Source organism: Hordeum vulgare, chromosome 6H (assembly GCF_904849725.1).
Source record: "Hordeum vulgare subsp. vulgare chromosome 6H, MorexV3_pseudomolecules_assembly, whole genome shotgun sequence".
NCBI lineage: Eukaryota > Viridiplantae > Streptophyta > Magnoliopsida > Poales > Poaceae > Hordeum > Hordeum vulgare.
Window position 1 is genome coordinate 469,524,158 of NC_058523.1, and position 16,841 is coordinate 469,540,998.

The 16,841-nt window shown below is 45.3% G+C and overlaps 2 pseudogenes; both read left to right on the forward strand.

Moving 5' to 3' along the window:
* The first annotated feature begins 1,362 nt into the window (after nucleotides 1-1,362).
* LOC123405618 lies at nucleotides 1,363-14,216 on the forward strand (annotated as a pseudogene).
* A 292-nt stretch (nucleotides 14,217-14,508) lies between these two features.
* Nucleotides 14,509-16,051, forward strand: LOC123405619 (annotated as a pseudogene).
* Nucleotides 16,052-16,841: the final 790 nt, after the last annotated feature.

Genomic DNA, 16,841 nt, shown 5'->3' on the forward strand with positions numbered 1-16,841 from the left:
ATAGCTCCCCTACACTTGTGGGTCATCAGGGACTCGCCGCCACACGCCCGTTCCATGCAAGGCTCACGTCTTCCTTGCCGATGTCATCGCTGTGTGGTTAATATGGAGAGGAGACCGGCGCACGCCTGTGTCATGCTGCGCATGTGGGTTGGTCGGGACGCCCATGGTTTGGCGGCCAACGCCGGGGGGAGGAGGTGCCGCGGGAGCACGACCAACATCTGACTTCCATATACGTCGAGTGGTTGATATCGGCGGGAGGAGTCACCAATGCTGACACCGAGCCAAGACCGCGCGTCCCCCTCCGGCTAGCACACTGATATTGAACGAGGGACTCGGGTCTGTGGCCAAGTGAACTTGAATCTGCATCCGAGTGGATTCATATGTCTAAAATTGAATGAATCCGGTTCGCAACTGTCCGAGTGAAAGATCCATCGGGTGACCCTGCGAGTTTGCAAGTAAAGCCATGAAATACTGAGTGGTGATACGTGCATGCATGCACGAATTAACTGATCCAATGATAAAGCCAATTGCGGAAACGGCGAGCTTTGGCTACCATAATTAGGTAACCGAGCCGCTGCAAATGCCCACTAACTGGCCACTTAATGGAACGATCAATTAACTCCTCCAGAGAGTTATGAGGCCCATGTCCTCTCGAACGCTTGTTATCTATCTCTACTATTAAAGGGGGATATGTCGTCGTCGTGATGGTTCGACCTCGAGCGATCCCCTCCTACCGCTAGCCTTTCCACCCTTCCACCGATTTTTTTCAATCCCTCCATAAACCAGGCGATAAACCAGCCGATTAGTTCAATAAAAAACCCTCAATTCCCGCACGACTCGCTAGGCCTCGAGTCCCGCTCTGAAGAAAACCAAAAAAGGAAGAAAAACCACCACCCACGAACACCCGTTATGCCGGGCCTCCTGCAACCTCTCCCTCCTGATCACATCTCTCTCTTTATCTCTCTCGCCGCCGCCGTCTGCCTTCGGTGCCCTCCTCCCCTACCGTCCCACTCATTAGTCCAATCCTGTCGTCCCACTCATCAGTCCAATCAAATCCAATCCAGCCACCGCGGAGAGGAAAAATCCTCCCCATTCCAGCCGCCGAGAGGAACAATCCACGCACTCCCACAAATCCAGTCCAACACCGATCCAATGCTCCAACGATCCAACCAACCACCAAATCCAATCTGATCATGCATCCCAGCCGCTAGCAGCTGCGCGCCGGAGGTGGATCCAAGAGGAGGAGGAGGAGGCGGCGGCGACGGCGGGAGTTGGATCCATCCATCCATCTGGCCACGCGCCCCGTCCAGTCCAGATCCACGCCGGAGGTGGGAAGCAGAGGCTGCCGCGGAGTTTGATTTGTTCTAGCTAGGGTTTCAGTCCGTCAACCGTCCTCCCAATCCCGACCATGGAGTCGCCGCCGCTCAAGCGCAACGTCGCCCAAGATGAGGACATAATCAGCGCGCTCACCGACGACCTCCTCCTTGCAATCCTCGAGCGCCTGAACCTGCGCGACGCGGTCCGCGCCGGCGCAGTCTCCACGCGGTGGCGGCACCTAACTCGATGCCCGCCACTTCCATGTTGGAAATATGCCCTAGAGGCAATAATAAATTAGTTATTATTATATTTCTTAGTTCATGATAATCGTTTATTATCCATGCTATAATTCTATTGATTGGAAACACAATACTTGTGTGGATACATAGACAAAACACTGTCCCTACTAAGCCTCTAGTTGACTAGCTCGTTGATCAAAGATGGTCAAGGTTTCCTGGCCATAGGCAAGTGTTGTCACTTGATAACGGGATCACATCATTAGGAGAATCATGTGATGGACTAGACCCAAACTAATAGACGTAGCATGTTGATCGTGTCATTTTGTTGCTACTGTTTTCTGCGTGTCAAGTATTTATTCCTATGACCATGAGATCATATAACTCACTGACACCGGAGGAATGCTTTGTGTGTATCAAACGTCGCAACGTAAATGGGTGACTATAAAGATGCTCTACAGGTATCTCCGAAGGTGTTAGTTGAGTTAGTATGGATCAAGACTGGGATTTGTCACTCCGTGTGAACGGAGACGTATCTCGGGGCCCACTCGGTAATACAACATCACACACAAGCCTTGCAAGCAATGTAACTTAGTGTAAGTTGCGGGATCTTGTATTGCGGAACGAGTAAAGAGACTTGCCGGTAAACGAGATTGAAATAGGTATACGGATACTGATGATCGAATCTCGGGCAAGTAACATACCGAAGGACAAAGGGAATAACATACGGGATTATATGAATCCTTGGCACTGAGGTTCAAACGATAAGATCTTCGTAGAATATGTAGGATCCAATATGGGCATCCAGGTCCCGCTATTGGATATTGACCGAGGAGTATCTCGGGTCATGTCTACATAATTTTCGAACCCGCAGGGTCTGCACACTTAAGGATCGACGTTGTTTTCTGCGTATTTGAGTTATATGGTTGGTTACCGAATGTTCTTAGGAGTCCCGGATGAGATCACGGACGTCACGAGGGTTTTCGGAATGGTCCGGAAACGAAGATTGATATATAGGATGACCTCATTTGATTACCGGAAGGTTTTCGGAGTTACCGGGAATGTACCGGGAATGACGAATGGGTTCCGGGAGTTCACCGGGAGGGGGCAACCCACCCCGGGGAAGCCCATAGGCCTTGAGGGTGGCACACCAGCCATTAGTGGGCTGGTGGGACAGCCCACAAGTGCCCTATGCGCCATAGAGATAAAAATCAAAGAGAAAGAAGAAAAAGAGGAGGGGGTGGGAAGGAAGGGGGACTCCCTCCCACCAAACCAAGTCCAACTCGGTTTGGGGGGGGAGTCCTCCCCCCTTGGACTCGGCCGACCCCCTTGGGGCTCCTTGAGCCCCAAGGCAAGGTCCCCTCCCTCCCACCTATATATACGGAGGTTTTAGGGCTGATTTGAGACGACTTTTCCACGGCAGCCCGACCACATACCTCCACGGTTTTTCCTCTAGATCGCGTTTCTCGGGAGCTCGGGCGGAGCCCTGCTGAGACAAGGTCATCACCAACCTCCGGAGCGCCGTCACGCTGCCGGAGAACTCTTCTACCTCTCCGTCTCTCTTGCTGGATCAAGAAGGCCGAGATCATCGTCGAGCTGTACGTGTGCTGAACGCGGAGGTGCCGTCCGTTCGGTACTAGATCGTGGGACTGATCGCGGGATTGTTCGCGGGGCAGATTGAGGGACGTGAGGACGTTCCACTACATCAACCGCGTTCTCCAACGCTTCTGCTGTACGGTCTACAAGGGTACGTAGATCACTCATCCCCTCTCGTAGATGGACATCACCATGATAGGTCTTCGTGCGCGTAGGAAATTTTTTGTTTCCCGTGCGACGTTCCCCAACAGTGGCATCATGAGCTAGGTTCATACGTAGATGTCTTCTCGAGTAGAACACAAAAGTTTTTGTGGGCGGTGATGTGCGTTTTGCTGCCCTCCTTAGTCTTTTCTTGATTCCGCGGTATTGTTGGATTGAAGCGGCTTGGACCGACAATACTCGTACGCTTACGAGAGACTGGTTTCATCGCTATGAGTAACCCCGTTGCTCAAAGATGACTGGCAAGTGTCGGTTTCTCCAACTTTAGTTGAATCGGATTTGACCGAGGAGGTCCTTGGATGAGGTTAAATAGCAACTCATATATCTCCGTTGTGGTGTTTGCGTAAGTAAGATGCGATCCTACTAGATACCCGTCAGCACCACGTAAAACATGCAACAACAAAATTAGAGGACGTCTAACTTGTTTTTGCAGGGTATGCTTGTGATGTGATATGGCCAACGATGTGATGTGATATATTGGATGTATGAGATGATCATGTTGTAATAGATAATATCGACTTGCACGTCGATGGTACGGCAACCGACAGGAGCCATAGGGTTGTCTTTATACTAACGTTTGTGCTTGCAGATGCGTTTACTATTTTGCTAGGATGTAGCTTTAGTAGTAATAGCATGAGTAGCACGACAATCCCGATGGTAACACGTTGATGGAGATCATGGTGTGGCTCCGGTGACAAGAAGATCGTGCCGGTGCTTTGGTGATGGAGATCAAGAAGCACGTGATGATGGCCATATCATGTCACTTATGAATTGCATGTGATGTTAATCCTTTTGTGCACCTTATTTTGCTTAGAACGACGGTAGCATTATGAGGTGATCTCTCACTAAAATTTCAAGACGAAATTGTGTTCTCCCCGACTGTGCACCGTTGCTACAGTTCGTCGTTTCGAGACACCACGTGATGATCGGGTGTGATAGACTCAACGTTCACATACAACGGGTGCAAAACAGTTGCGCACGTGGAACACTCGGGTTAAGCTTGACGAGCCTAAAATGTGCAGACATGGCCTCGGAACACATGAGACCGAAAGGTTGAGCATGAATCGTATAGTTGATATGATTAGCATAGAGATGCTTACCACTGAAACTATTCTCGACTCACGTGATGATCGGACTTGAGATAGTGGATTTGGATCATGTACCACTCAAATGACTAGAGAGATGTACTTTTTGAGTGGGAGTTCTTAAGTAATATGATTAATTGAACTAATTTTCATGAACATAGTCTAATGGTCTTTGCGAATTACGATGTAGCTTGCGCTATAGCTCTACTGTTTTTATATGTTCCTAGAGAAAATTTAGTTGAAAATTGATAGTAGCAAACTTTGCAGACTAAGTCTATAAAACCGAGGATTGTCCTCGTTGCTGCACAGAAGGCTTATGTCCTTAATGCACCACTCGGTGTGCTGCACCTCGAGCGTCGTCTGTGGATGCTGTGAACATCCGACATACACGTTTCTGATGACTACACAATAGTTTAGTGCAAAATACTTAATGGCTTAGAAGCAAGGCGCCAAAGATGTTTTGAAACATCGCGGAACATAAGTGATGTTCTAAAGAGATGAAATTGTGATTTCATGATTGTGCCCTTGTTAAGAGGTACAAGACCTCCGACAAGATTCTTTGTACACAAAGTAAAGGAGAAAGGCTCAATCGTTGAGCGTGTGCTCACATTGTCTGAGTACGACAATCGCTTGAATCAAGTGGGAGTTAATCTTCCAGATGAGATAGTGATGGTTCTCCAAAGTCACTGCCACCAAGCTATGAAAGCTTCGTGATGAACTATAACATATCAAGGATAGATACAATGATCCTTGAGCGATTCGCGATGTTTGACACTGCGAAAGTAGAAATCAAGAAGGACCATCAATTGTTGATGGTTTGTAGAACCACTAAGTTTCAAGAAAGGCAAGGGCTAGAAGGGATACTTCTTGAAACGGCAAAACAGTTGCTACACTAATGAAGAGACCCAAGATTAAACCCAAACCTGAGACTGAGTGCTTCTGTAATGAGGTTAACAGTCACTGAGGCGGAGCAACTCCAGATACTTGGTAGATAAGAAGGCTGGCAAAAGTCGAAAGAAGTATATTTGATATACATGATGTTGATGTGTACTTTACTAGTACTCCTAGTAGCATGAGGGTATTGGATACCGGTTCGGTTGCTAAGTGATTAGTAACACGAAATGAAAGCTACGGCATAAACAGAGACTAGCTAAAGGCGAGGTGACGATACGTGTTGGAAGTGTTTCCAAGGTTGATATGATCAAACGTCGCACGCTCCCTCTACCATCGGAATTGGTGTTAAACCTAAATAATCATTATTTGGTGCTTGCGTTAAGCATGAACATGATTGGATTGTGTTTATTGCAATACAATTATTCATTCGAAGAGAATAATGGTTACTCTATTTGCTTGAATAATCACCTTCAATGGTTTATTGAATCTCGATCGTAGTGTTACACATGTTCATGATATTTGTGCCAAAAAGATACGAGTTAATGATGATAGTACCACTTACTTGTGGCACTGCCGCTTGAGTCATGTTAGTATAAATTGCATGAAGAGGCTCCATGCTGATGGATCTTTGTACTCACCTGATTCCGAATCACTAGTGACATGCAAACCATACCACATGAGCAAGGCCTTGTTTTCATTGAGATGAAATGAGATAGTAACTTGTTGGAAGTGGTACATTTTGATGTATGCAGTCCAATGGGTACTGAGGCACGCAGTGGATATCATTATGTTCTTACTTCACTGACGATTTGAGTAGATACAGGAGTATTTACTTAATGAATCACAAGTCTGAAATGTTGAAAAGTTCAAATCCTTTTCAGAGTGAAGTTCGTCGTAACAAGAGGATAAACTGTCTACGATATGATCATAGAAATGAATATCTGAGTTACGAGTTTTGGTACGCAGTTAAGACAATGTGGAAATTGTTTCGCAGTTCATGCCACCTGGAACATCATGGTGTGATGATGTGTCTGAACGTCATAGCCACGCACTATTTGGTATAGTGCATACTATGATGTCTCTTATCGAATTACCACTATCGTTTATGGGTTATGCAATAGAGACAACCGCACTCACTTTAAATAGGGCACCGCGTATTTCCGTTGAGATGACACAGTATAGACTGAGGTTTGGAGAAATCTAAATTGTCGTTTCTTGAAAGTTTGGGGCTTCGACACTTATGTGAAAAAGTTTCAGTCTGATAAGCTCGAACCCAAAGCGGATAAATGCATCTTCATAGGATATCCAAAACAGTTGGGTACATCTCCTATCTCAGATCCGAAAGCAAAGTGTTTGTTTCTAGAAACGGATCCTTTCTCGAGGAAAGGTTTCTCTTGAAAGAATTGAGTGGGAGGGTAGTAGAACTTGATGAGGTTATTGAACCATCACTTCAACCAGTGTGTAGCAGGGCGCAGGAAGTTGTTCCTGTGGCGCCTACACCAATTGAAGTGGAAGCTGATGATGGTGATCATCAAGCATCGGATCAAGTTACTACAAGCCTCATAGGTCGACAAGGTCGCGTACTACATCAGAGTGGTACGGTAACCCTGTCTTGGAGGTCATGTTGTTGAGCAACAGTGAACCTACGAGTTATGGAGAAAGCGATGGTGGGCCCGGATTCCGACAAATGGCTGGAAGCCATGAAATCCGAGAGAGGATTCATGTATGAAAACAAAGTGTAGACTTTGGAAGAACTACTTGATGGTCATAAGACTATTGAGTAGAGATGGATCTTTGAAAGGAAGACAGACAATGATGGTGACAAGTCACTATTAAGAAAAGCTCGACTTGTCGCAAAGATGTTTTCGACAAGATCATACAGTTGACTATGATGAGACTTTCTCACTCATAGCGATGCTAAAGGTCTGTTAGAATTATTTTAGTTGTTGATGCATTATTTATGAAATATTGCACGTAGGATGTCAAAACATTGTTTCCTCGATGGTTTCCTTGAGCAAACATTGTATGTGATACAACCAGAAGGTTTTGTCGATCCTAAAGATACTAGCAAGTATGCAAGCTCCAGTGATCCTTCAATGGACTGATGCAAGCATCTCGAAGTTGGAATATACACTTTGATGAGATGATCAAAGATTTTGGGTGTGTACAAGGTTTATGAGAAACTTGTATTTCCAAAGAAGTGAGTGGGAGCACTATAGAATTTCTGATAGGTATATGTGGTTGACATATTGTGGATCAGAAGTAATGTAGAATTTCTGTAAAGCATACAAGGTTGTTTGAAAGAAGTTTTCAAAGGAGTACCTAGATTGCGCTACTTGAACGTTGAGCATCAAAGATCTATGGAGATAGATCGAAAGCGCTTAATAGAAGTTTCAACAAGATGCATGCCTAGACAAGTTTTTGAAGGAGTTCAAAATAGATCAGCAAAGAAGGAGTTCTTTGTTGCGTTGTAAGGTGTGAATTTGAGTAAGACTAAAAACCCGACCACGGCAGAATAAAGAGAATAGACGAAGGTCGTCTTCTATGCCTTAGCCGTAGAATCTAAAGTATGCCATGCTGTGTACCGCACCTGATGTGTGCCTTGACTCAAAGTATGTTGAGAGGTACAGAGAGTGATCCATGATTGAATCACTAGCAGCGGTCGAAATTTATCCTTAGTAACTAATGGACTAAGGAATTTTTTCTCGATTATGGAGGTGGTTAAAGAGTTTGTCGTAAAGGGTTATGTCAATGCAAGCTTTGACACTAATCCGAATAACTATGAGTAGTGAAACGTATTCGTATAGTAGAGTAGATATTTGGAGCATTTCCGAATAGCACGTAGTAGCAGCTTCTATAAGATGACATAAAGATTTGTAAAGAACGCACGGATCTGAAAGTTTCAGAACCGTTGACTAAAACCTCTCTCACGAGCAAGACGTGATCAGACCCCATAACTATATGGGTGTTGGATTCGTTGGAATCACATGGTGATGTGAACTAGATTCTTAACTCTAGTGCAAGTGGGAGACTGTTGGAAATATGCCCTAGAGGCAATAATAAATTAGTTATTATTATATTTCTTAGTTCATGATAATCGTTTATTATCCATGCTATAATTGTATTGATTGGAAACACAATACTTGTGTGGATACATAGACAAAACACTGTCCCTAGTAAGCCTCTAGTTGACTAGGTCGTTGATCAAAGATGGTCAAGGTTTCCTGGCCATAGGCAAGTGTTGTCACTTGATAACGGGATCACATCATTAGGAGAATCATGTGATGGACTAGACCCAAACTAATAGACGTAGCATGTTGATCGTGTCATTTTGTTGCTACTGTTTTCTGCGTGTCAAGTATTTACTCCTATGACCATGAGATCATATAACTCACTGACACCGGAGGAATGCTTTGTGTGTATCAAACGTCGCAACGTAACTGGGTGACTATAAAGATGCTCTACAGGTATCTCCGAAGGTGTTAGTTGAGTTAGTATGGATCAAGACTGGGATTTGTCACTCCATGTGAACGGAGAGGTATCTCGGGGCCCACTCGATAATACAACATCACACACAAGCCTTGCAAGCAATGTAACTTAGTGTAAGTTGTGAGATCTTGTATTACGGAACGAGTAAAGAGACTTGCCGGTAAACGAGATTGAAATAGGTATACGGATACTGACGATCGAATCTCGGGCAAGTAACATACCGAAGGACAAAGGGAATAACATACGGGATTATATGAATCCTTGGCACTGAGGTTCAAACGATAAGATCTTCGTAGAATATGTAGGATCCAATATGGGCATCCAGGTCCCGCTATTGGATATTGACCGAGGAGTCTCTCGGGTCATGTCTACATAATTCTCGAACCCGCAGGGTCTGCACACTTAAGGTTCGGCGTTGTTTTATGCGTATTTGAGTTATATGGTTGGTTACCGAATGTTGTTCGGAGTCCCGGATGAGATCACGGACGTCACGAGGGTTTCTGGAATGGTCCGGAAACGAAGATTGATATATAGGATGACCTCATTTGATTACCGGAAGGTTTTCGGAGTTACCGGGAATGTACCGGGAATGACGAATGGGTTCCGGGAGTTCACCGGGAGGGGGCAACCCACCCCGGGGAAGCCCATAGGCCTTGAGGGTGGCACACCAGCCATTAGTGGGCTGGTGGGACAGCCCACAAGTGCCCTATGCGCCATAGAGATAAAAATCAAAGAGAAAGAAAAAAAAAGAGGAGGAGGTGGGAAGGAAGGGGGACTCCCTCCCACCAAACCAAGTCCAACTCGGTTTGGGGGGGGAGTCCTCCCCCCTTGGACTCGGCCGACCCCCTTGGGGCTCCTTGAGCCCCAAGTCAAGGTCCCCTCCCTCCCACCTATATATACGGAGGTTTTAGGGCTGATTTGAGACGACTTTTCCACGGCAGCCCGACCACATACCTCCACGGTTTTTCCTCTAGATCGCGTTTCTGCGGAGCTCGGGCGGAGCCCTGCTGAGACAAGGTCATCACCAACCTCCGGAGCGCCGTCACGCTGCCGGAGAACTCTTCTACCTCTCCGTCTCTCTTGCTGGATCAAGAAGGCCGAGATCATCGTCGAGCTGTACGTGTGCTGAACGCGGAGGTGCCGTCCGTTCGGTACTAGATCGTGGGACTGATCGCGGGATTGTTCGCGGGGCGGATCGAGGGACGTGAGGACGTTCCACTACATCAACCGCGTTCTCTAACGCTTCTGCTGTACGGTCTACAAGGGTACATAGATCACTCATCCCCTCTCGTAGATGGACATCACCATGATAGGTCTTCGTGCGCGTAGGAAAATTTTTGTCTCCCGTGCGACGTTCCCCAACATTCCATGGCGCCACTGTGCTCGACACCATGGTCGCGTTCACGAGCGCTTTGTGGTTCGTGTGTCCTCCGGCTAAGCGCGACTGCGACTGCCAGCGCAGTCGTGCCATCAAGACCCTCGACCTCAGCTTCTTCCTATTTTACCCTCACCTGAGCTCCATCGGATGTCGTCAGCCGTGGAAAGACCAGTGGCCTCGCCTTACAAATATCTCCATCGCCCGCACAATACACTGTCCCGTTGATCGCCGTGTTTGGATAGCAATTCATGTCCTTCTCCCGCGCCTACCAGGTCGCCTTCCGCTGGCTCACAAGGCTATGCCTCAAGGGCCTTGCATTTGGGGACTCCGACGTCACCGACCTCATTAGCGCTTGTGATGGGCTCAAGCAGCTCACCCTGAGCTCCCGCTGGAAGGTTGAGCACTCCGTGCTCAAGATCGATATGCCGTGCTCAGGGCTCCAGGAGCTCAAGTTCATCAACTTTGGGCACAAGTGGATCGAGCTCGTTTCTGTCCCCAAGCTTAGGCAAGTGACGTGCTTTTGTTGGCGCTTCAAGAACCCTCCGGTGCGGTTTGGCTATGTTCCAGAGCTTTGTGATGTGACCTTCACTTGTCAGGCCAAGGTGTGGCAGGCACCATTCCTGCTGAGTGAGTGCTTGTCAACGAGTGTAACAAACCCGTGGAAATTGCATCTCCATTTTGCTGGCCAAATGGTAATTAAGTTAATTATCTATTTGTTTCATGAGTTTAACTTGCATTAAATATCGTATGTTCTTCTTCTCCTTTGCTAACGTTAGTTGTCTATTGTGTTATTATACTTGCTACAGATTTGGATTCAACCGCAACATCCCAAGCAGCTCACTGCTATATTCAGAAACCTGACTGGTGTGTCTCTTTTGGGTGTCTTCCCTTAGTGTGATCTGAGCTAGACCCTGTTTATCCTTGAAGCTGCACCCGCCCTGCAGTTTTTAAGTGTATGGCCGTTACTTTACCTTCTTCAAATTTAATCCACATCTTCGTCTGGTGTTGACCCTTATGTAGTGTTTATGAATGTTTGACAATTTCTCAACTGATACTAGAACACCTTTGTGTACTGTTTATGAATGTTAATTGTTTGTTCAATTTCACATAACGAATATTGGGAGCAAGAGCCATCATCGCCAGTTTTGATCGGCCTCGCATACTCATTTCCAAGGTCTTTGACTCCTCTGTCCACTTTTGGTACTCTTGTCGGTCTGGGATTTGGAGCATCCAAATATGGCCACTGGTCTGGGATCTGGAGCATCTAAAGATTGACTGATTCATCAGACTGATTGATAGCAATTATCTTGGAGAACGTAACGACACTTCCTTTGATTGACAAAAAATTCCTAAGGGCAGTTTTAGTTTCATTTACGCATGTACTCCCTCCGGTCCTTTTTAGTCTGCATATTAGCTTTGTCCGAAGTCAAAGTATCTCTACTTTGACCAAATTTATAGAAACATGTATCAACATTCACAATGTCAAATAAATATTGTTAGATTCATTACGAAAGGTAGTTTCATGATATGTATATTTGGTATTATAGATGTTGATATTTTTCAATATATATCTGGTCAAACTTTATAAAGTTTGACTTGACCCAAATCTAATATGCGGAGTAAAAAGGACCGGAGGGAGTACATTATCTTACACTCGTGTTTCTAAATTATTTTCCAGGTTTGTCCGTACGCTGTCGTGTCCGACGTTCGTCTTGCCATGGCAACGGTCAACTAGCGTGTATGATCACACATATACACTGAACACTGATGTGTATTTGTCCCTCCATTGGTTCCTTTGAAAGTAGATTCTACAATTTAAAAATCTATCTTGGCCTTTTTGGGCTCTTTGCAAAAAGTTAATGGTTTTCACTGGTTTGGGTTGTGTCACTACAAATCCATCTGCAGTTTTCTGTGATGAACAATAGGGAGAATAAAACATGTATAATGAGGTGAAACTAATGCATGATTGCAAAATTTGGCGTGCTCCTACTATCTCCTAATATGTGTTTGTGCTTGATTGATTGTTCGCCTCAAGGTACTTAGTTCTAAATTTTCCTTCATTATTAGCATTTCTCTATGAATTCTTGCAGAAGTATGAGAAACCAGACTAGGTTGCCTTACAAGTGGTTGCCGAGGAGCGACCTATACATCCCCGTGCATGTCGTTGTCACCATCGTAAGCAGAGTTGTGGGTGCTTGCTTGTGCTCGTGCACACTCGTCATCCTCCCTTTCATTGTTGCCTTGCGTTGTAGTAGTCCGACGGTCTTTGTCTTCGTGGTCACATCTTCGTCGACCACGGCCCCATGCCTCTATATCTGATGAGGCCAACCATATGGAATCCTCCTACCATCATAAATGCTTTGATCTGATTTTCTGTTAAATAAAGGCTTTGTTTGATGTAGACTGGAATTCTCCTTTGAATATAAATCTTGGCTACCCTTGTTCATTACAATTTTTGTAGCCTGTCTATTTCTTGATTGTTGCATGGCCCCATAGGTTCTTGTGGAAATTTCCCTACTGAGTTTACTATTCTTATTCACAGGAAGGACCAAAGCATGAAGCGAACAACAAGTCAAAATTACGTGAGTTCTTTTCTCGTGTTTGTTCATGGTTGCTTGATTGCTTATGATGTTGTTGTTTGTAACTTCTACTGAACAAAGACAACTGCATAATTTTTTCGTGAGAAGGACCTTGATATATTGGACATTAGCAGAAAAAAGTGTAGTATATGGCTAATATATAGGATGCGGACTTACATCCGATGAATAACCATTATATGGTATATGCCCTTGTGCTTACACTTAAGTGGAGGCAAAGATTTCAGTTCAAATTATAGGCTATCACAATGTGACCTGTTATGACCAATCCATGTGACCTGCTATGACCAATCCATGTATTGAATGAAGACATCTTCTTACTACTATAAATTATGCTCTGTCATACATATAGCTCATAGTGATTGTGATTATTTACCAGGCTTCTATAAGGGCTGTAGATTATGTAGTTTAGGGCATCTACAATGGAGGCGCTAAGGATCGGTGCTAGGATCTAAATCCTAGCCGTTTCTCTACCCCGGAGATAATTTCCTGGCGCCATGTAGGCACCGCTGCCAGAGTTAGCACCGGATGCTTCAGTTCATATGTAGTTGATTTGATGTTCGATAATTAACGCCTGAGAGCGTCTAGGCGTTGTAGGCATAGGCTCTAACTTGCTTGTGTAAGTCATTCTGTTTTTGCAATTTCTTTCAGCTTTCTATTTGATATAGTGCTTTTATATTTGCACTCGCTATGCCAAAAGAACAAGAACGTGTTTGCTCATGTAGCCACGTGAGTCATATGGTCGATGGCATGCTTGCAATCAACAAAATATGATTACTTACTTAGCCCTTTGGAGTTACTAGATTAGTGGCACGCCATCATATTAGCAGTGTCTTTATCTAAAATTTACGATTTCATGAATCTTTACTCGTTTCAACCAGCAACACAACCTTCTGCATTTTATTGTTTTACAGTTTTACTCTAAAAGAGTATCAATCATTTTTTCCACTGAAAGCCTGATACATTTTGTTTGATATTTTCTCAGTGGTCAGGGTACAGTATGCCTTGAACTTTTGGAGCAAGTCCCAAAGATAGACACAATAATTGTTCCAATTAGTGGTATGTACTCTCTTAGTTTATCCCTATCGTAAATAGTCCTTTTTTTGTGAGGAAGTCTATTCTAATTTGTCACTTGACAAATATTTTTGGTTGAACTACAGGTGGTGGTTTAATTTATGGTGTGGCACTGGCTGCAAAGGCCATAAACCCCTCGATACGTATTCTGGCAGCAGAGCCGGTGGTGAGGGACTTGGTGGATGATGTCATCGTCGTGGATGACAATGCCATTGTGGACGCCATGAAGATGTCCTACGAGACGCTGAAGGTGGCCGTGGAGCCTAGCGGGAGCCATTGGCCTTGCCGCTACCCTCTCCGACGAGTTCAAGCAGAGCTCTGCTTGGCATGAGAGCAGCAAGATAGGGATCACTATTTCCGGAGGCAATGTAGACCTCCGCTTGCTATGGGATTCCTTGTAATAATGAAGATCGTGCCACACAAAAACTGTTTGAATTTGAAATGCATGAGGTGAATGGCTACAGACTTGCCCTTGTTTGCTGATCTACTCGGTGCAAAACATTGTACTATTGCTTTTTTTACCGTGGTTGAGTATGGAAGCGTCATATCTCCTGATTGGACAATAACTGTTGTCTTTACCTTTTTCCTTCCTTTTTACTCATTTGCTGACAAGGGGGACCCACATGTCACAGTGTGAGATAGTTTTTTTAGTTCAGAGTCATGTATTTCTCCACGCTGATAAATGGGACCCACGTGCGACATGTAGGCAAATTATTTGGTGTGTTATTTTACTGCAAAGGCAATCACAGTTCTTATATTTTAATTAACTATGTTGTGGATAAATACATAATTCTCATCATCAAAGTCTTTAGTCTAATCTTGAGGTAGGAGGGTTCATACGAGTGAAACTATGAGCTCTCATGCAAGGCTAAGATAGGGAGAGGACTTTGGGATTGTGATGTATGACATTGCTAAATTGTTTTAGGAATTGATGAGTTTGTCATAACTTTGAGGGAGTGGATGACAAATGCTTTCGTGAAAAAAAGATGACAAATGCTGCAATCCATTAGAAGTAGGTACGATGGAAATGGCTATAACAATTTGCAACTTGGGCAGAAGGCAATGATGTAATGTCTGAATAGCTAATGCCGAGCTACTCATGATATATTCATTTGTTAGTCCATAGGTTCGGGATGATAGATATAAGCTTGTATGTTAGGGACGATGTGAATGAGTAGGACAATTTTATGAACTAGGAGAAAGCGAATTTATAGCATGGTAACAAATGGCAGAATGACTGAAGCATCGAAGTGAAATGGGCCTGCGACAGATCTATTTGTTGGCCCGTGACAACGTACGGGCATTCAACTAGTAGTCTCATAGGAGTCCAGCATCAGACCATTCCAATGCCATCCATTCAATTGAAATCTGACGCCTCACAAACCGTGTTGCTTTTGTAAAAAAATAAGACATCGACAGGGAATTAACTGCACGTAGCCCCACCATAAATCATCCACTAATCTCTCCCTAATTAATCTCTCCTATATTCCAGCTGCAACCACACCGGATCAAGCTCGTCCAGCTTCCACGCACCGCCCGGAGCGCCTCGCATGCAGCCGCTTCCTACTCTCGCCGCCGTCGAGCAGCACGGCCGCCCCGCCGGTAAGCTCTGCCCGCTGCTTGTCCAAACGACATCTTCTTCTACACCGATGCGACCCCCGGGCGACAACGCTGGTGCTCCATCCTAGCATGGATCGATCCTGCCGCTCTTCCAGCAAGTCGGCTACGGCAAAGGGGAGCCAGACGTGATCATCCAACTCGAAGGAGGGACGATCGACGCGCACTACTGCATCCTCGACGCTCGGGCGCCTGGCTTTCTCAAGCGCCACATCCACACGATGACGACGTGCAGCGATGGGAAGGTGCAGATCTCCGTGGACGGCAGAGACATGCCGACACCGTCAGTCTGGGCGTTGATCCAGTTCGCCGACACGGACGCGTTGCCCCGTCCTGGGTGGCCTTGATGGTGCCGGTCACAAGGCGATGATCCGACACCTCCTTATCACCGCCGAGCAGTACAACATGGGCAGGCTAAGGGCGATCTGCGAGCGTGTCCTGTGCAAGAGCCTCGACATCGAGACCGTGGCAGCCACGCTGGCCATGCCCGACCGACACGGCTTCAAGACGCTGAGTGAAGCTTGCGCCAAGTTCATGGCTTTTCCCTGACATCCAAATATCCATGCTTCATTTGCGTCATTCTCGTGCACCTTCGCTGTATAGAGTTTGCGACATTCTAGACATGCTTTCGTTTTTATATACTATTGTGTTATCTTGAGATTGCAAGAGATTGACGCTTCTTCCAAATACCACCAACGAGCAGCGGGGACATTGAACGTGATAGGATACGACACAATCATGAATCAACGGGCAGCGGGGACATTGAACGTCAAAGGATATGGCACAATCATCTTGCCGCCATGTTGGCCTCTTCTCCGGCGACGTTGCATCCATGGTACTCCAAATTGATGTTCAGGTTGGCATCATCTCTCATACATCCTGCCATCGATGTTTCTGGTTCCTCGACGTCTCTGGCTCTAAATAGTGGGAGTGACGTGCTTCATTGTCAAAGAGGCAATGCTTCAGATCCTGTGCATTGTCATACTACCTATGTATGTGTTTCCTTCAGTTTAGTTTTAGATATCTGCTTCGGTATCATATGTAGCATGTATCGAAGCATTTACGTGTTAATTTGCTTTGTTGTTTATACAAACATGGTAAATTGGTAACATTCTGTTCAAGCTTCAGTAACTCTCAAACTATGTTTCTGATGGCTCATTGCAACAAAGTAACTCTCAAACTACATTTCATGCTTCAACCAAATAAAATTGTGCTTCGAAATACAATGACGCGTGCTTCTTTTCTTACACTAACATTGTGATGGTATAAGGAACTTGGAACTACATTTCATGCTGCAACCAAATAAAATTGTGCTTCGAAATACAAACACGTGTGCTTC